This window comes from Schistocerca cancellata, chromosome 9 (assembly GCF_023864275.1).
Source record: "Schistocerca cancellata isolate TAMUIC-IGC-003103 chromosome 9, iqSchCanc2.1, whole genome shotgun sequence".
NCBI classification, from domain to species: Eukaryota; Metazoa; Arthropoda; class Insecta; order Orthoptera; family Acrididae; genus Schistocerca; species Schistocerca cancellata.
In genome coordinates this window covers 443,576,355-443,598,638 of record NC_064634.1, presented here as the reverse complement: position 1 = coordinate 443,598,638, position 22,284 = coordinate 443,576,355, and positions in this window count along the sequence as shown.

The following is a 22,284-nucleotide window of genomic DNA, read 5'->3' as shown; positions in this document are numbered from 1 at the left end:
GAAGTTTCATAGATGTTATACGCCGATAAGCTTGCTTAACAGCAAGTTGGTCAACCTGTGAAACGCGAAACATCAGCGATTCGATGTGTCCTTGATACGTTACTGGAAGTACGCGGCATTAGATATTTGCTCATAAGTTACGAAATGCCTGCAAATTATGGGCTCGTAGCTTGTAAACGCAGAGCTGGCGCCCGACATCGACCCAGATGTTTTCCATTGGGTTCAAATCAAGAAAATTTGACTGTCAAAACATCAACGCGAGGTCACTGTCATATTCCTCGAATCACTGTGGCACGATTTTGACCTTGTGACATGGTCTATTATCCTACTGGAATATACAGGTTGATTATAATTAAACTTTGAAAACGCTGTCCAAATAACACCACTGGTCAGAACGATGCCAAATTGCAACGGAGTATTATCGGAGAATGGGGAAAACGTATGGCAGAAGAAAATAAAAATAGCGTGAAAACTCATCAATAGATGGCGCCCTATGTGTGTAGTAAATGACACCTGTCATGCGCAAGACCCATTGATATTGGTATGAACACACCAGGTACACGGCTTTTCCTCCTTTCGCGTCTGCAACTTTCGCCATGACTGTCTCAATGCCGGATCGCGCTCTGCTTGTAAAGCTGTATTGCAAGAATGATGGCTGTGCACACGTCGCTCTTCAGAAGTTCCGGACACTGAAGGGTTTGAAAAACGGCGTTGGTCTGAAGACTACCGTGGGTCTGGGTAAAATGATTTGGAAATTCGAAAAGACAGGTTTGCTACCTGGTAGAGGGAGGAAATGAATTGATTCGACGTCAGTGAAAGCAGTGGCCACAGCAATGCAGGAGGAGACGAGTGGTGGTGTGCAATCGTGCAGTGCACGGAGAATTGCCCGATCATTGGACATACCCTTGAGCACGGTGCGTAAAATCCTACAAAACATCCTCCTTCGCTATTCATTCAAAATTACCCATGCGCACGAGTTGCTTCCTGTTGACATGCCAACGAGAAAAACCTTTGCCTTAGAATTTCTTGCCCGCATGGAAGTGGATGATTCAGATGGCTCTGAGAACTATGAACTTAACATCTGAGGTCATCAGTCCCCTAGAACTTAGAACTACTTAAACCTAACTAGCCTAAGGACATCACACACATCCATGCCCGAGGCAGAATTCGAACCTGCGACCGAAGCAGCAGCGCGGTTCCGGACTGAAGCGCCTAGAACCGCTCGGTCACAGCGGCCGGCCATGGAAGTGGAAAATGATTGGCCGTGGAAGATTTTGTGGACAGGATATGTCAATACACAGAATTGTCGAATATGGGCAACGGAAAATCCACACGCAAATCAACCAGTACCACTTCATCCTGAAAGTGTCACTGTTTGGTGTGGTTTTACGGCATCATTTATCGTAGAGCCATATTTTTCCGAAGACAGGTGGTTCCGGTTCTGTTACTTGTACCGTCACCGGTAAGCGCTTTGAGCGTCTTTTGTGCAACCACGTAATTCCAGCTCACCAACAGCGTGGATATGTGGATGAAATCATTTTTATGCAATTATTTGTAAATCCAGTTAAGCAGCTGCTGAAGAACCACTTCGGAAATGCTACAATTATCAGCCGTCATTTCCCTACAGCCTGTCCGTCCCGAACACCTGATCTTAATCCGTGTGACTTCTGGCTATGGTGCTACCTGAAAGATGTTGTGTTCAGTGTTCCGATTGCTAACTTAGCTGCATTGAAGGCACGCATTGAGCAACACATTCTCAACATTGCCCCGGAAACACTTCGATCAGTTGTGGAACATGCTGTTTCTCGATTTCAAATTGTTGAAGGAAACGGCGCACAGCATATTGAACATATTTTGAGCCAGTCACACGGAAATTAATAATCTAATTTCATTCTGATTCATGCTTTTTATGCTGCTTTCGGACTCAGGACAATTAAAAACCCATGTGACTGATGCTTCGTGTGCGAGTTTTGGCCTCAGGACAATTTAAATCCGATGTGATTGATGCTTTTTATGTGGTTTTTGGCTCAGGACAATTAAAAACCGGTTTTTCCCATGCCGATGTGATATGACGATGCCGTGGTGGATGGGCTTACGTAACTGACAGTATCACACCTGTACACCCATGCACACTGACTAGTACAGTTTGTTTAACGTCAAACGTACACCTTAGGCATTGTTGTATGATTCATTTGTCATTTGTAGTCGACCTCTATTAAATTATGATGCTTATAGCGCCATATATTGCTACATTTGGTAACTATTTATTTTTCTTCTGCGATACGTTTTCCCCCTTCTCCGATAATATTCCGTTGCAATTTGACGTAATTCTGGCAAGTGGTGTTATTTCTTCAGCGGTTTGAAAGTTTAACTTTAATTATAATCACCCTGTACATCACCTTCGGAAAAGACAGCAAGCGTGAAGGGACGCATATGGTACGCAGCAGTGTTTATGTATTCCACAACTGTTGCGGTACCTTCGATACTAACACAGGTCCCATGATAATCTTTGTGCATGTGCTCCGTAACATTACACTGCCCCCACAGGCATGTTCTCTGGTGCGGTACATTTTTCGAGCACCTGTTCGCCTGAATGATGTTGGTCCGGACATGACTATCGACATCGTGTAGGAAGAAACGTGATTCATCCGACCAGGTGTGATGATTCCAGCGATCCACGATCTCTCAATTATACTGTGTCCACTGCAGTAACAACTGACGATATTATTGGGTCAACATGGGAATACGTAAGCATTCTGTGCTGCCCAGCTTCATGTTCAGCGATGTGTGCTGACTGGATGCTCTGAAACACTTGTGACTGCTCCAGCAGTCAAAGCTGCTACAGATCACAGCCAGACTTCCATCCTCCACATTCTGTGATGAGGCGTGGACATCCAACACCTTGTACCTACTTATAGTTTCGCGGTCCTTCAACCACCCGTAACTGGAGCACGCGAACAGCCGACGTTCTTCACCATTTCCGAGATGCACGTTCCCAGGAGCTAGGCATAACAATATTCCCTTTGTCAGAGTCGCGTATGTTAGTCAATGACACCATTTGAGGGCTATATCGTCGCTAGAGTCATTCCCCATCTGTCTGCTCCGATTACACACTTTTTTTTTTACCGCTTCACGTGTCTGCAACACCATCAGGCGGTATTGTGTCTCGCGATGGGCAGTGGTAATAACTTTCCTCAGAGAGAGAGAAAGAGAGAGAGAGAGAGAGGGAGAGAGAGGGGGGGAGGGAGGGAATAACCAGTTTTAGTAATGAAACGAGTATCTCAGAGGACAACAAAATCCAGACTTCGCTCCGGTAGTACAAGGAAGTCAACTTGTACATCGAAGACATTTTGCAGGATGTCGAAGAGCACGTCAGACAGAAGAGGACGTCAGACAGAAACCAAAGCTAAAGTTCACAGATGAAGTAAACATTCTGGCCGAAAGTTAGCATGACAGAAGACTAGTTCAACGGAACTGATATCACAGCTCACATACAATGTAATTTTAGTATAAACGAAGCTTCGATGAAAAAAATATAAGAGACATGAAAGTGAAATGTACAGGATGTCCGTAAATGCTACGAAAAACTTCGAGGGGTGTAGCGCGTGCATTGAGGAACAAATCGAGGATAAGAACCTGTGTCCGGAAGCGTATTCAGTGACGGTACAGGGCGTCCAAGTTATAGGAGCTGGCTTCTGCTACGAGGCCACCCTTTTGGCAGCAAATGTGACTTTTTACGCTGACAGGCCGTAGGTGGAACATCTCGCAATGTTGTTTGTTATTCAGTGATCTCGACTGATTGCCACGATCACCAGTGGAGAAAATGGAGCCAGCTGTTGCGTAGAAAGGCTTTATCTCGAAGTGATCCGCTGTTGCCTTGGTGGATATCTGTTTTGGAAACGGGTTTCCATTTAGTTTTCTTCTACAGACCGAAAAATACTGGAGATTTCAGACGACTCCAGAAGAAAAATAAACTGCAGATTAAACCCGTGTCAAAAATCGTCATCCACCGAGGGAATAGAGCATCGCATTCATATGTGACAAGCCATATCCACGCAGCGGCTAGCTCCATCTTCGCCTCTGGCGATTGTGACAGTCAATCACTGAATAACAAACAGTATTGCGAGAGGTTCCGCCTATGTTGCAATTAGCGTACTAAGTCACGTTTGCTGCCGAAGGGGTGGCCTAGTCAAAGGGGCCAGCTACTGTAACTTCGATGCTCTGTAACGTCGTTGGATAGCGTTTCTGGACACAGGTTCCTGTCCTCAACATGTTCCTCAAGACACCCTCTACAACAACTCTAAGTTTGTTACAACATTTCTGAGACAACCTATATAAGAATTAAGAAAGAGACTACGATTGAATGAGCGAAAACTTCTCTTATTTAGGAAGCAAGATTACATACTCTGATTGAAACAAGAACAACAGCAGAGGAAATAAGAGAAATATATGATGCTTCCAATTCCTATTAAAGGGTTCTGTGGGCTGCAGAGAGGATACAGTTTTGAAGAAGCTTAATATGTAAAGTTTTGATAAAGAACCCATGTCCATAAATGCACGGCCTGGAAGTAAAATAAGTTTGAAGATCTTAACTCTCCTGCTTCACGGTACTCACACAGCCGAGACCTGTGTCCTCTGTGGGAGACGACAGCATGGGCACTGTTTCGATGATGATGGTGATGTTTGGTTTGTGGGGCGTTCAACTGCAAGGTTATCAGCGCCCATACAAATTCCCAACGTTTGCTCAGTCCAGTCTCGCCACTTTCATGAATGATGATGAAATGATGAGGACAACATCTCGAGGCAGGTGAAAATCCCTGACCTGCCGAGAATCGAACCCGGGACCCCGAGCTCGGGAAGCGAGAACGCGACCGCGAGACTACGAGCTGCGGGCCGTTGTCCCGAGGACTCGCCGTCAGGTTCTCCTCTGCGCGGCGAATTGTGTCCTCTTCAAAGTCGAGAGAGTGGCGTGTCCATGGAGGACCACAGTCAACCCTCCTGGTCACGAATGTACGTGTTTCCAGCAGCTGCTGTAGTCGGACGAAAGCGGCACGTGACTTCATAACTGCTACAGGGCCTGATGGCGGTACCCTTTTCACTGTGTGCGTACTGTGAAGCGGGAGACCTGAAAGTAATCCGCTCTTCAGACACTTTTACATCTACGAACATGAGTTCCTTAGCAAAACTTTCTCTACTAAGTCTCCTCTAAAACCTCTAGAAGCATATAACAGAAATGTTGAAATGCCCTGTACACTGACGCAGGCGAAGAAACGTTTATTCTTCAAATGAACTCAAATGTTAAAAAAATAAACTGGAACCGCTAAAAATTTGGAAGCTGAATTCTAAAAATTCAACTGTATACATAAAATACGAAATAAATGAGTAAGTGAATCTAGGGATGGTGCCTACTATAACTGGGATGAGACATCCCATCCAGCGATAATCTTGAGTTTTCAGGTTGATGGAGGACGGTGGGGATGTCAGCTGAATAATAATTGACGGAGAAACAAGTCCATGGTTTTTATCCCCTTCTTTATGTCCTGTTATCTTTATGCTGATTACGTGTAACCGATTGTGTATTCCTATGTAGGGACGTGATTATGGAGACTTTTACCTCTGAGATCGATAGCATATAAATTTGACTTTAGTAAGTACACGTGAGTTGAAGATGGGAAATAGGAAGGCATAAAAAATATTCACTTTTCTTCCGTCAAAATACAAGAATATCCAAAATTGACTATGGAGGATACTGGATATAAAGAACGGTATAAAAGTCAAAATCGTCTGCAGGACGGCATCAGACCTATCGAAAGACTAGTTACTGTTACAGAGAAGCGTATAGAACTTGTAAAAGTAACATGCTGCTGTTTTTAATTTGAAAATTTTTTCGCTTCCAGCGTTCGTAGCTCTTTAAGTCCCCAATAGACCCTACCTCTGCGATGTGTAGCAAGGAGATAGCTGGTTCTAACCCTCAGGCTGAAAGAAATTTCCCTCTCTCTTTCCGTCGGAACAGTCCTCTGAAGACCCAACAGTACTGGCCAACCACCACGTGACCCTCAGCCTATAGCCGTCACTGGATGCGGATATCCGCATCCAGTGACGGCTATAGGCTGAGGATGTGGTTAATAGACCTCTGTCCATTGTCAGTTTTCGTGACCGGAGCCACTACTTCTCAATCAAGTAGCTCCTCAACGTGCCCCACAAGGGCTGAGTGCAGCCCGCTTCCCAACAGCGCTCGCCAAACCGGACGGTCACCCATCCAAGGTCTAGCAAAGCCCGACAGCCCTTAACGTCGGTGATCTGATGGGAATCGTTGTTACCATTCTGACAAGGCCGTTGGCTTGAAATAAATTTGAACAGTATCGGCATGAGAGGGAGTGGAACGGGACTTATGATCACCAGACGTCCTGTGTAAAACGCCAATCCTTCCAGCAGCGCTTCGCGGAGAGAGAATTGCGTACCACTCCACAAGCCTGTGTTCGTGACCCTTTACAACTCTGCCAAGTGACATGGAAGTTATTCCCTGTTGTCTTAACACACGTGTACTATCATATGTCATCTTATTGTCAATGTTTTCCACATGAAGCTCTCCTCGCCTATTCTGCGGAGAACCTTCTTATTCCTTATCTTTTAATTCCAGCTAATGTTCAACACCATGCTGCAGCAGCACATCTCAAATGCTTCGATTCTCTTCTGTTCCGGTTTTCCCACAGTGAATGTTTCACTGCAATACAATGCTGTACTCAATAGGTACTTTCTCAGGAATTGCTTCCTCAAGTTGAGCCCTGCTCTTACCAGTAGATTTTTTTCGCGAGGACACCCTTTCTGCAGTGCTAGTCAGCTTTTTATATCCTCCTTGCTCCGTCCATTATGGGTTATTTCGCTGCCTAGGTTGCAGAAGTCCTTAATTTCGTCTTCTTCGTGTTCCCCAATTCTCATTTGTGATACTTTTCATTACTTTTGTCTTTCCTCGGTTTACTCTCAATCTATACTGAGTGCTCATTAAACTTTTCATTCCATTCAGCTGGTCCAATAATTCTTCGTTTTCACTGGCTATAGCGATGTCATCAGCGAATCTTATCACTGCTATCCTTCCATTCTGAAATTTAATCCCTCTCTTGAACCTTTCTTTTATTTCCGTCATTGCTTCTTCGATGGATAAACTGAACACAAGCGGCAAGAGACTACATCCCAGTCTCATGCCTTTTCTAATCCGAGCACCTAGTGCTTATTTCTCCATTCTTACTTTTCGCCTAGTTGTTAATGGACGCTTTTTCTAGGTAGACAAAGCCCACGACCGTGTCTCGATTTTTCTTAAGTCTTGCTATCATCATAAAGCGTAACGCCAGAACTGTCCCTCTGGTGCCTTTATTATTCCTAAAGCCAAACCGATCGCCATCGAACTGATTCTCAACTTCTTTTTCGATTTTTTTGTATATTAATGTTGTCAGCGTTTACAGCAACTAACTGGTGCCACGTAACCATAATAAATAGCAGTTAAGTATTTTCAGCATTTCGCGGCCCTGTCAGCAACTGTATAAATATTAATTTTAATTTTAAAAACCAACAGCCTCAGTTGCACAGTTTACCTAGATTTACCTAGGTTTCAATCGGGATAACCCGACCTTCTTCAGATTAAAAGTAACTGCCGTTTGTGCATACTGGACATCGTCCAGTACAGCACTTGTGGCTGCCGCATCGCTGTTGCGAAGTGGGGCCGAGGCAGTTTCAGATAAGTTTTTACAGTCTGACGATAATTTATGGATTTGTAGTTTTACCTTGACTATGTCCACTATGGACAAACGGTAGTTGCTTTAATTCTGAAGAAGGTTGGGTTATCCCGACTGAAACCTAGGTAAATCTAGGTAAACTGTGAAACTGAGGCTGTTGATTTTTAAAATTAAAATTAATAAATAGCAGTCATAATTACAGCACCCACAAAAAAGATTTTTCAAGTTTTTCTATCATTTTTTAAGAAAACAGAGATAACAGCAATTGCGTAGTTTTGGTTCAATTTACCACTTAATTATTATACTCCGAATTGTACCTTATTTTCTTTGTAGTTTTCGTCATTATAATAACTACTGTTATCATTTTGTTTATTAGTTATTCAATTAATTCTGTTTCTCTTTCAAGGATATGGACTGGGGTATCCCTTCTGGGGTTGAAGAGGTCACTTACGTATCTCAAGTGGGAGAAGACAGAGACCTCTGCTCCGTCAATTGCACCAGGGAGTTTCACAAAAACAAATATTGTGTATTAAATACTGAATAATAAAAAGGTTCAAATGTACATGTTTCCATTTCTGTTTCCTTGTGCTATGACCTTTAGTTACATGTTACCGTGATTCAACACTTTGGTGAACCATTACTCCTGTTTTACACCCTGTATATCTTTCGTAGAATTTTCAGGTAATACTTTCTATGATCTAATGACCAAAGAATGTCTGTCCTGCTTTACAGAGTAACCAGACTTCAGCTACAAGTAGCCGTGTTGCTCATGACACTAAGTAGCCTTATGTAATGGATACAACGACATTGTGACGTTATTTTTTCATGAATCAACGTTAGGCTTGCTTAGTCACCGTAGCTGTACGGGAAACAATATTCTTCCTAAATAACTCAATTTCACACGATAAATACACTGCCAGGAAAAACATTAGTACATCCTTGTAATGGTTTCCAATTCACTCAATATTTGTTGTTGCAACAGTGCAAACGGAGTGCATGAAACGATTACATTTGCAGATCAGTAGTACAAGTGGTTCTGAGGCACCAGTTACCGACCCATGCAGAAACATCCATATTAGTACGTGGTGTAGCCTATATGGACGACAACACAGGCGCTGACTCTGGCATCTAGTCGATCGTATAGATGGCGAATGCTGTCCTGCGATATATTATGCAGCGCCTGCTCGATCTATTTACGTAGTTTGGTGACGATTGTTGGTTGACGTGTAATACGAGTAACTTCTCGCCCCACGTGCTCCACCGGAGACAAGCCCAGACATCGTACTGGCCAGGGTTACTGCTGCTCGTCTTGCAGAGCACCTTGAGTTTCACAGCAGTGTGTCAGCAAATATTATCCTGTCGGAACAACACGCCACCTTTCTGTAGCAAGAACGGCAAAAAGAACGAGTCTAACAACATTCTACAAGTACCGATCTCTGTTTAATGTCACCTCCAGAAACAGCAAAGGTGGACGAGAGTTATAGCTTATCGCACCTCAGCTCATAAGGCCAGGATTGGGGTCACTGTGTCTTGGACGAATACACTCTACTAGATAGCTGTCACCAGGTCTACGTCGTACCCGTAGACGACGATCACCTGCACGCAGGCAGAATCTGTTTTCATCGCTCTAAGGCGCTGCAGTCATGGAGTGTTCGGATGGCCCCGGCGGAGGTTCGAGTCCTCCCTCGGGCATGGGTGTGTGTGTTTGTCCTTAGGATAATTGAAGTTAAGTAGTATCTAAGCTTAGGGACTGATGACCTTAACAGTTAAGTCCCATAAGATTTCACTCACATTTGAATTTGTTTTCGTCGCTGAAGACCATGGCGCGCCATTCCATCTTCCAAGTGATTCGATGGATTCACCAGTTGAGCTGTGCACGTCGATGTTGTGGCGAGAGTGGAAGACGGGCTAACGGTGTACGTGCCCGTAGTCCCACTGGTAATAACTGGGTCGCAATAGTTCCCATGGTTCAAATGGCTCTGAGCACTATGCGACTCAACTGCTGTGGTCATCAGTCCCCTAGAACTTAGAACTACTTAAACCTAACTAACCTAAGGACATCACACACACCCATGCCCGAGGCAGGATTCGAACCTGCGACCGTAGCAGCAGCGCGGCTCCGGACTGGAGCGCCTAGAACCGCACGGCCACCGCGGCCGGCGACGCGTCTGTGCTGTGAATGTAAATGCCGCGTGACTAGGGCCTCCCGTCGGGTAGACCGTTCGCCGGGTGCAAGTCCTTCGATTTGACGCCACTTCGGCGACTTTGGCGTCGATGGGAATGAAATTATGATGATTAGGACAACACCCTGTCGCGCTGACCACTCAGCTACCGGGGGCGGACACGTCTGTGCTGTAGGAGCTGTACTGGTGTGCTGTAGTAGCTGTGCGATCTGCCATTGCTGCCCTTACAATATGACGATCTTGACGGCCGTCTTAGCTGCATCGACGTCCAGAACCCTATCTACGTGTGTGAGAATGTTCATGTGACCATTCATACCAGCATCATCGGATAACTGTCGCAGTACGTCGACCTTCTGTGGCAATTCTTCGAAAGGGCGCATCGCGCCACTCGGAAGGAGACAATTTGATGCCTTTCAAACTCACTCAGTTGGCTGTAGGAAGCACAAGTGCATCCCCATGGCATGGTTGCCTGGCTGCATCACATTTACAACACACTGAGCGTCCCCTATTAAAGGGAGGACACACATGGCTCTCTGGTAGCTATGCCACTACGCTACCCGTTGTCATACCACGTTGAAACCATTATCAGTACATCTGCCATCCTCCAGGTGGCATGATGGCCTGCTTGCTTCACATTTGCAGCACACTGATCCATCTGTGAGCATTCCCTATTAAATGGAAGACACAGATATCGTTCTGGTAGCTGTCACTACGCTATCTGGACGACGTTGTAACCACTATCAATATATCTAACATGCCCCAGATGGCATATGCCGTCATCGGATAAACATCGATGTCGTCTTTCCAGGTGTTCTAATTTTTTTCCGGCAGTGTAATTATTATTAGTCAGTAATTATCGGCACGATCTCAGAAGTGGTGTGAAAGAAAAAAAAGGAAGATCATCAGTTGAATAACACAGTTAGAAAACCAATTTTTGTTTTGAAGCGTCCGCCCCCGGTAGCTTAGTGATCAGCGCGACAGAATGTCAGTCCTAAGGGCCCGGGTTCGATTCCCAGCTGGGTCGGAGATTTTCTCCCGTTATGGACTGGGTGTTGTGTTGTCCTAATCATCATCATTTCATCCCCAACGACGCGCAAGTCGCCGAAGTGGCGTCAAATCGAAAGACTTGCACCAGCCGAACGGTCTAGCCAGCCGACGGTAGGCCCTAGCCACACGATATTTTATTTTGAAGTATAATTCCTTTTACTAATTGTACAGACCATTAGTTCACAATCATTTGCGAATAACTGGAGTACGCCTAGTGCCACACAAGTAGCCTCTCTATCGCGTTGTTTGGTCCTTTTTTAGTGCACAGAACAGATTTCCTGCAGAACCTTCAATTGTCGTGGTCCTACGACGGAACTTGTAGTCCCAGGTTTGTATAAGCGTACACATGTTCCCTGCAGGTTCATCTAAACATTGGTACTGTGCCATTGCTTCCAACCATAACGCAATGTATGATGTTTTTCCAACAACACATGCTAAAGGACTCTCTTAATTTTCTTACATATAAAATGCGAGAAGAAAGGGACAAGCTACGAGCATGATTTCTTATAAATTGTGAGAGTTTACAATCCGTGTCTGCTCTACGGTTGACAGAGATGAAATATATACAGTTCTACTATTTACATGCAACTATGGAATGCATAAGACAATGATGTATAAAATCTGTCTGGCATCTGTAGATCAATTTGAGTAACATCAAAACTCATAACAGTAACTGGATACCTCTCTATAAGATTAGTCTTCTCATCCTTACATACATTCTAGTGGCGTTTTAGAGATAATATTTTCTGAGAAAACTTCTTATAGATTTTTAAAATTTACTTTGACGAATTACTACTGCAGAGACAGTAACGGATAATACTGATATTACATTGCCTGACAAAAAAGAGAAGCGCACAGATAGGGAGAGGGAAACTTAATAATACTTCACGGTTGAGAGGATATGTGGTGTTATTTCAGTGATTACAAACTCTCGTCAAATTTAGAAACATCGTGGCAGTATGAGTCCACTTATCAGTATAACATGCACCGCTTAGGGCCTGAATGTATCCACCAATTCTGTTCGAAGGGTGTCGTAAAGCCGTTATATCGTCTCCTGAGGCAAGATGATCCACAGCTGTTATAAATGGACCTTGATATCCTGGAGTCTGGCGCTGAGACGAAGTTGACGTCAGACTGTTAGACACAGTCAATAAAGCTGAAGTTGGCATATACACTCATGCTCAGAAAAAACAGAATGCCTTGAAAGGCGTATTCATAGAATACTTAGTTGACGTTCAGCTGAGGTATTGGCGTGCAAATTGCGTTCTTCGTCAATGATGAGCAGCAGTCAGCATGGGTGCACGAACCAGGCGCCTGTTCTGTAGGCCCATATGGAGCAACGTTCACTGAATGTACATGAAGTGTATTCGCAGTTACGAATATGGACAACCTTCCGCTGTGTAAGGAATGAAGACAATGAAAATTTGTGCCTGACCGGGATTCGAATCCGTACTTCCCGCTTTAGGCCAGCGGTCGCTTAAATCGCTGTCAGAACAGGACACACGACCAGACTCAAACTTACATATGTCGTCGTCCATGAGTTTGTAGCCTGCACTCATACGCATGATGTAATTCCTGTAGAAAAAATGGTTCAAATGGCTCTGAGCACTATGGGACTTAACATCTATGGTCATCAGTCCCCTAGAACTTAGAACTACTTAAACTTAACTAACCTAAGAACATCACACAACACCCAGTCATCACGAGGAAGAGAAAATCCCTGACCCCGCCGGGAATCGAACCCGGGAACCCGAGCGTGGGAAGCGAGAGCGCTACCGCACGACCACGAGCTGCGGACTAGTTCCTGTAGAGGGGAGACGTTATAATTGAATGTTAATGACCTGGTATTGGCCGATAAATACGATATTGCAGAGCCTGTGTTAGTAAGAAATACGCTGCAGTGTTCCTTCGGATATGGATCGTGATTCTTATCAACACAGGCGTTGCAATATCGTCCGCTGAACGCTCGTCGAGGAGTCACTGTTGGTAGTCCCTTGATTCATCTGGGCAGTCACTTGCTCAGCAGTTGCTCATCTATTAGCCCGAACACATCTCCACATCCCTCGTTCACCCCTGTCATCTATGATGGCCCATGGTAGACTACAGTTGCCTCTACGTCGGTTTTGGATAGCGCCATTTTGCCATTTTGCGCATTTAACCACAGCGGCGCGCGAACAGTTTACAAACTTAGCCGTTTCGGAAATGCTTCCACCCTTGCGCCGAAAGCCAGTCATCATGCCCTTTGGACATCTTGTAAATCGTTGCGGCCGCGCGGAGTGACCGCGCGGTTGTATGCACTATGTCACGGATATCGCAACCCTCCCGCCAGAGGTCGAATCCTCCCTCTCTCATGGGTGTGTGTTGTTCTTAGTATAAGCTAGTTGACGTTAGTTTAAGTGGTGTACAAGTCTAGGGACCGATGACCTCAGCAGTTTGGTCCCTTAGGAATTCACACACATTCGAACATTCGAAATCGTTGCGTTTCCGCATGACGACAATAACCGCACTGTTTTCTGCGTCGCCTAATACTATTTATATACCCTCCACTGCTAATGTTGCCATCTGCCGTTGTGAGTTGCTGTTGTACGTTGACATCGAACGTAGGCGGTGGCCACATTAACGTGACTGGACTGTGTATATTCAATGTTAACGAATACCTCGTTTTCAAAAGTGCTGTTCTTCGCACTGCAAGTTTCCATTTTATATGCTTTTTAATTCTGCTGTAATTATCTATTTTGCTGCTCAAATAACAAAACAAATTCCATCTTTAATGTTTAATTTCTTAATATAATATCCTCAGTGTCGCCTTATTTATTTCATGACGTTCATTTGCCTTTGTTTTACTTTCTTTGAAGTTCGTTTTGTAATCTTTTTCCAAGTCTTTTGATGACTCTGTCGCCATTAAAAGCCTCAGAGCTTTCATTTTTTTTCTGCTTAACCTTTAATTCCCTCTCCAAAATTCCCTTAGTTTCCTTTACTGCTTTCTCGGTGTACTGATTGAATAACAAGGAGAATACGAGCCAAGCCTATCTACTCAATTCGCAACGACTGCCTTCTTTTCCTGTCCATAGACTCTTTTTATGACTGCAGCCTCGTTTTCATACAAGTTATAAATAAGCTTTCACTCCCTGCATTTCATCCCTGGTAGCTTGAGAATTCCAAGGAGTGCTGACTGTCGGAAATGGTTGTCAGCCAGTTTCGTTGTTACAGGTACACTAGTACGAAGGTATGAGAATACGTTTTTTCACCCACGTCGAGTTGTAGAACAACTGGTAAATCCCTTTCCCCTTACGTGGTCGTTCAGAAGAACACCACAGAGCTAGCTGGCCATTTATGACACTCGCCGTCGCACAGTCACCACAACATTTCGCCGTTTTCCAGACGTGAGGCGCTACGAATGACGGTAGACGCGTGCCAAAATGGAGAAAGAGAAAGAAAAACACAGAGTTGCACAGCTGCGTGACAATACGAGGGGATTAGAGGCAGCTTACCGCGCCGCACCGCAGCGCTTCTTACAAAACTTAAATGATCTAAAATACGTACAGAGACAAGGGAATAAGAATACAGCATCAGTTTCATCTACCGTGATTTATAGTATCTCGTATTTCTGTCTAGTTTTATATATTGGCAAAAGAGCTCGCAAAATCCTTCCTATACCCGAATCGAACAAATTGCTCACACTTTCTCTCCCTCACAACACTCATTAGGAATACAATCTTCATTGGATCTGCTCCTCTTGTAATTCACGCCACGAATTTTACCACGCTGTACCTTAAATCTAAATTACCATTCTACATATTATGCGTTGTCAACTGTAATATAGAAAGAGAAAAAATGCACAGTTTACATTCATTCGTGAGTGCTACAACATGAAAAACTTACAAGCAGGTAGATTACTATGATGTTCTGCAGAGATATTAGCATTTCAGTCACATCGGTTCAACATGTGTCCTGTTGCATAGCTTGTGCAGAGGCAGATTCTTGTTGATTTGAGGGCGGAATGCACGCTGCACTTGAACAATCGATTGACTTCGAGCAAATTCCAACACACAAAATGATTTCTACTGCAGTGTAGTCGCCATGTTCCTACAAACCAACAAAGCGCATCTGTATCAAAACTTTGAACCTTCCTCTATCCAGTGACATGAGCAATGTGTTTCTATCTTCAAGACAATATATGTAACAAAATATTTGAGAACTTATCACACATTTAATCAAAAGCTTTTACTGTTGTTACCACACTTCTCAATTTGCATCCACTTGATATGATAGCTACTAGATAAGTGAGTGAAGAATCACATTTTTAATTTTTCTTCTTTCGTTGGTGACAAGTTAAAATGACTTAATACCAGAAAATGTTTTGCTCAAGTGAGTGGTTAATCGATTAGTAAAATATATAAACAAAACAAATAACAAATAAATATACAATGTTATTTTTAAAACTATGAAACTAAACAGACTGTGTTATGTCATAGCTAGGAAACATGTAATAAATGTAGTTACTGTTCTCGACAGACAAACACTTTTACCAGATCTCCATGTGAGTAATTTTGTGATGTGCCTTTTGTTGAACCCCACAGATATTAGTTAAATAAAGAAAAGTATGTTCTTGGTGAAATGTGGCTGAATGTGCTGCAGTAGATCAGGTACGTAGATATTTCAGGCACTAGTCAACAGCTTTGATCTTAATGTGTGTGTGTTTGTGTGTGTGTGTGTGTGTGTGTGTGTGTGTGTGTGTGCGTGTGTGAACATCCATATAGTTTACTGGTAGGCAGCTTACAACTATGGAGAGTCTCTGTGTCTAAACCAAACGTATACATTGTGGTTTTAAAATAATATAACAAACAATATTCCTCAGCTTCAGTAGAAATGTTCTATATCCCAAAACTAGCTAAGACTGTCGCCTTTTCAGCTACATATGATAATTCATTGCGATAGCAGTCAATGCCTAGCACCTATGTCAAAATTGCTTGGTACCTACTGACTTCAGAGGCATGAAATGAAAATGTTTGGGTTCTGTTCCAAGGACTTGCACTATGTGTCGACTATACGATGTGTCATTGTTGAAATCCACAACATGTACATTGACTTCAACGGAATGTAACTCTGAACTACTCGTAGCTTTCCACAGAAATCTTCCTGAAATGTCTTAAGAGAAACTTTTCTTTTGCTGCATACTATAATTCATCATCATTGTTAGCTATAACTGCCAACTGGTTCAAAACTGATCAAGTATTTTATAAGTCTAAGGCAATACAATGAAACAACAAAGAATCACTTCTGTAGAAACGCTCTACATCTCAAAATGAGTGCAACCGTCTTGACACTTCATTAATCTTAATCATTGACTATAAAGAGCATCTGTGTCACAATCCACCACATATTCAGTGTGAGACTGCTAAGATAGTCCACCTCAAATATAAGATATAAATAAACATATCGAGGTGCAGTTTTGCCACATTGTACTGAACAATGTGACGAATGTCCTGACGTTCACAAGTTGTCTTTATCGTTTATAGTCGCGGAACTACGGTACCGACTTTGTTTTCTTCTAATTAAGCTATATACATTCCTCTGTGGAATTTGGAAGAAGCTTCTAAGAGAACTTCAGCAACATAAAATGTGTGAGATTTGATCTAATGTACTATACCAGGTACATTTGAGAGAAGATATAGAGAAGATCCAAAGAAGAGCAGCGCGTTCCCGCATGGATTCGTTTACTTGGCGTGAGAGCTTTTACAGAGATGGTGTTATGTAACATAACACATTAAGTAACATAACACATTAACTACTTTGAGCTGTGCATGGCTCGTGTTCATGACGTTTATGGTCATCTTCTATTACGGTACTGCCGCCTCGTTTTCTTATTCCGTTTACTGGCGTCACTAACTTCCTGCCTTACTTGCCTGTGAGTGGCAGCAGCAGCGCGTATCGATAATTGCGCTATCATACCATCTCTGGAGCGACCGATAGTATTTCCAGGTCGTCGTGTGTCTGGCAGTCAGTTGGAGATCGGACCTGGAGTCGTTGAGTTGGAATGTGGCAGAAGTGCAGTTGGGATGTGGCAGCAGTCGGGTGGGGAGCACTAGGGAGGCGCGGACAGCCAGTACTCGCCGACCGCTCGCGACACAGGATGAACTGTCCGACGGACGGACACAGCAGTGATATCGACCATTGGTCGGTCGTTCAGTTGGTCACCTCTCTGGGCGACGTGTGTTTGGTCTTTTGACCGTTTCTGGGCCTCATCACTGGATCATCTTGCTGGACATGGCTTGGTTCCTTCTTGTGTGAAGACGACGTGGCCAATGGGCCAGAGTTAACTCTGCATGATTGGATCCAAGCCAGTGTGCCCGTATCGCTGTGTCTCCCAGTTCCCTATGGACAGTGGACGCACATGGTTTGAGTGCCATCGACCTTGGTTGGTTGCTGGTCAGTCGTCTGGTCAGACGACGTATCTTTCGCCACTGATCGTCCTTCGGGTTTGTGTGTGTGTCCGCCGGTGATTTGTTCTTGTTGTTCATCAGTGATTCGTTTTACGAGTATTGGAGTTTCTTGTGGCAGTGTTTCGTGCAGCACTGTGTACCCTGTGTCAGTTCGACTGAGCAATGTTTTAATGCTGTAATGCTGTCTGCGTACTGCAGTAGCCAGCTGGTTGGCTGCGACAGAGCAGCGAGTGGGTGTTTTCTTACCATGTTGATCCTGTCCGCCAAGGCGTTTTGTTCCACAGCCACAGCGATGTTCATGTATATCAGTAGTTGCTGTGCCTTGGCGTATTAACAAACTAATATTTGAAGACAAGTGTTATTGGTCTCTTCGCCTCACTGGCATTTTGGGTGTAGTGTTTTTGGTCTGGTGACCGAAATCAGGTAGTAAGTTGGTTCATCGGGTGTCTGTCGGTTGGGTTGCCTTCCGATTCTACATCTACATCTACATTTATACTCCGCAAGCCACCCAACGGTGTGTGGCGGAGGGCACTTCACGTGCCACTGTCATTACCTCCCTTTCCTGTTCCAGTCCCGTATGGTTCGCGGGAAGAACGACTGTCTGAAAGCCTCCGTGCGCGCTCTAATCTCTCTAATTTTACATTCGTGATCTCCTCGGGAGGTATAAGTAGGGGGAAGCAATATATTCGATACCTCATCCAGAAACGCACCCTCTCGAAACCTGGCGAGCAAGCTACACCGCGATGCAGAGCGCCTCTCTTGCAGAGTCTGCCACTTGAGTTTGTTAAACATCTCCGTAACGCTATCACGTTTACCAAATAACCCTGTGACAAAACGCGCCGCTCTTCTTTGGATCTTCTCTATCTCCTCCGTCAACCCGATCTGGTACGGATCCCACACTGATGCGCAATACTCAAGTATAGGTCGAACGAGTGTTTTGTAAGCCACCTCCTTTGTTGATGGACTACATTTTCTAAGGACTCTCCCAATGAATATCAACCTGGTACCCGCCTTACCAACAATTAATTTTATATGATCATTCCACTTCAAATCGTTCCGCACGCATACTCCCAGATATTTTACAGAAGTAACTGCTATCAGTGTTTGTTCTGCTATCATATAATCATACAATAAAGGATCCTTCTTTTTATGTATTCGCAATACATTACATTTGTCTATGTTAAGGGTCAGTTGCCACTCCCTGCACCAAGTGCCTATCCTCTGCAGATCTTCCTGCATTTCGCTACAATTCTCTAATGCTGCAACTTCTCTGTATATTACAGCATCATCCGCGAAAAGCCGCATGGAACTTCCGACACTATCTACTAGGTCATTTATATATATTGTGAAAAGCAATGGTCCCATAACACTCCCCTGTGGCACACCAGAGGTTACTTCAACGTCTGTAGACGTCTCTCCATTGATAACAACATGTTGTGTTCTGTTTGCTAAAAACTCTTCAATCCAGCCACACAGCTGGTCTGATATTCCGTAGGCTCTTACTTTGTTTATCAGGCGACAGTGCGGAACTGCATCGAACGCCTTCCGGAAGTCAAGGAAAATAGCATCTACCTGGGAGCCTGTATCTAATTTTTTCTGGGTCTCATGAACAAATAAAGCGAGTTGGGTCTCACACGATCGCTGCTTCCGGAATCCATGTTGATTCCTACATAGTAGATTCTGGGTATCCAAAAAAGACATGATACTCGAGCAAAAAACATGTTCTAAAATTCTACAACAGATCGACGTCAGAGATATAGGTCTATAGTTCTGCGCATCTGCTCGACAACCCTTTTTCAAGACTGGGACTACCTGTGCTCTTTTCCAATCATTTGGAATCTTCCGTTCCTCTAGAGACTTGCGGTACACGGCTGTTAGAAGGGGGGCAAGTTCTTTCGCGTACTCTGTGTAGAATCGAATTGGTATCCCGTCAGGTCCAGTGGACTTTCCTCTGTTGAGTGATTCCAGTTGCTTTGCTATTCCTTGGACACTTATTTCGATGTCAGCCATTTTTTCGTTTGTGCGAGGATTTAGAGAAGGAACTGCAGTGCAGTCTTCCTCTGTGAAACAGCTTTGGAAAAAGGTGTTTAGTATTTCAGCTTTACGCGTGTCATCCTCTGTTTCAATGCCTTCATCATCCCGGAGTGTCTGGATATGCTGTTTCGATCCACTTACTGATTTAACGTAAGACCAGAACTTCCTAGGATTTTCTGTCAAGTCGGTACATAGAATTTTACTTTCGAATTCACTGAACGCTTCACGCATAGCCCTCCTTACGCTAACTTTGACATCGTTTAGCTTCTGTTTGTCTGAGAGGTTTTGGCTGCGTTTAAACTTTGAGTGAAGCTCTCTTTGCTTTCGCAGTAGTTTCCTAACTTTGTTGTTGTACCACGGTGGGTTTTTCCCGTCCCTCACAGTTTTACTCGGCACGTACCTGTCTAAAACGCATTTTACGATTGCCTTGAACTTTTTCCATAAACACTCAACATTGTCAGTGTCGGAACAGAAATTTTCTTTTTGATCTGTTAGGTAGTCTGAAATCTGCGTTCTATTACTCTTGCTAAACAGATAAACCTTCCTCCCTTTTTTTATATTCCTATTTACTTCCATATTCAGGGATGCTGCAACGGCCTTATGATCACTGATTCCCTGTTCTGCGCTTACAGAGTCGAAAAGTTCGGGTCTGTTTGTTAATAGTAGGTCCAAGATGTTATCTCCACGAGTCGGTTCTCTGTTTAATTGCTCGAGGTAATTTTCGGATAGTGCACTCAGTATAATGTCACTCGATGCTCTGTCCCTACCACCCGTCCTAAACATCTGAGTGTCCCAGTCTATATCTGGTAAACTGAAATCTCCACCTAAGACTATAACATGCTGAGAAAATTTATGTGAAATGTATTCCAAATTTTCTCTCAGTTGTTCTGCCACTAATGCTGCTGAGTCGGGAGGTCGGTAAAAGGAGCCAACTATTAACCTAGCTCGGTTGTTGAGTGTAACCTCCACCCATAATAATTCACAGGAACTATCCACCTCTACCTCACTACAGGATAAACTACTACTAACAGCGACAAACACTCCACCACCGGTTGCATGCAATCTATCCTTTCTAAACACCGTCTGCACCTTTGTAAAAATTTCGGCAGAATTTATCTCTGGCTTCAGCCAGCTTTCTGTACCTATAACGATTTCAGCTTCGGTGCTTTCTATCAGCGCTTGAAGTTCCGGTACTTTACCAACGCAGCTTCGACAGTTTACAATTACAATACCGATTTCTGCTTGGTCCCCGCATGTCCTGACTTTGCCCCGCACCCGTTGAGGCTGTTGCCCTTTCTGTACTTGCCCAAGGCTATCTAACCTAAAAAACCGCCCAGCCCACGCCACACAACCCCTGTGATTTAGAGATTGTTGGTCAGGATGCCTGTCTCGCCAAAACGGGCGTTAGTGTTACAATTCCAGGCCGACCCTTGGAAACTTGTGAGCGCCGTGCCATGTCTGTTACATAGGAACTTCCCTGTTTGAGTTTTAGTTATTTGGTTGATGTGTGGCCTTCAGCCGAGTTTTTATATATCCTGAATTAATGTTCCTCTCTTGCCCTTTAGACATAAGATTGTCATTCCTTACATAGGGCTTTCAGCCTAATTTTACATCAAATCTTTTAAGGCCTTAAGCCATTAAATTATTGTGTTGATATGTGGCCTTACGTTGTGTATTAATATCTCTTAAATTAATGTCCTTGTCTTGCCCTTAAGGCATGATATTGTTATTCTCTATTTTATGTGAAATGTTTTAAGATAAGGCCTTCTCCCTGTTGATTGAAGTTCCTCTTATTGCTTAATATGCTACCTCCAATCTAGTTGTATTTCAGTTTTGCTTAGGTCTTGTATCTTGGATTCTGAATGTGGCCTCCAGGCGATCTAATCAAAGGAGGTCAATAAGGTTTTGAGTGTTTTGCATTCTTGCTGTAATATTATGTGTTGATAAATAAAGTTCTTATGTTGAGTGCAAGTGACAGGAACTCATTTTGGCCCCTTTCCACAACCTAATCCGCTCTGTCCTGCTAGCCCAGGCATTTCATACTTGGCAGAAATTAATGAAAGTGTGGCAGATTGTTGCCAGAGGTCTTCCAATCGTTCATAGGAAATTTGACATCACATGGCTTGAGGTGAGGGCGACTATAGGGCCAAATGGGGCTGATACATTGACGCATGGGAAACACTCATCAGGATGAGTGTTGACCAGCAGTTGTGTATTCATCACAGCATTGTTTCGGATGCCTGGGAAGCATTATGAACCACAGGCACTGCTGTACAAAGGACAGCAGGTGGTCGACCATGGTCAACTACAGCAGGAGACATCTGCTATGTTGTGTAATAGACAAGAAAGAACCAGTATCAAATAGTGGATGTAATTGCAGCCACATTTAACAGGACTTCATGACTAGCACTCCCACATTTCACAGTACATGAGGGTGGTCTCTTTGCCTGGCGACCAGTGCATTGTGTTCTGTTGACAGATGCATATCAGCAGCAGCATTTGCAATGGTGCCTAGAACATAGGGATTGAATCAATGGGGAGTCAGGTCGCAGCAGATTCAGTGTGAGTGATTATTCTGGACATACCCTCATATGGTGAGATGTGGGAATGTGTGATGGAACCAGTAACCTTGTTGGACAAGACCATTTTGGTAGTCTAGGTATTAAGGTATGAAAAGCATACCTTTTGCATTGGCATACTGACCTCAAAATCTTTGAACATGGTACACTCGTTGATCTACATCACTGAGACACTGTACTCCTTCCCAAAGTCCAACGTTTCTTGTGGGTGTTCGGCTCTTACTTCCCGACTTAATACCCATCGAGCATGTGTGGGATGCAGTGGGGA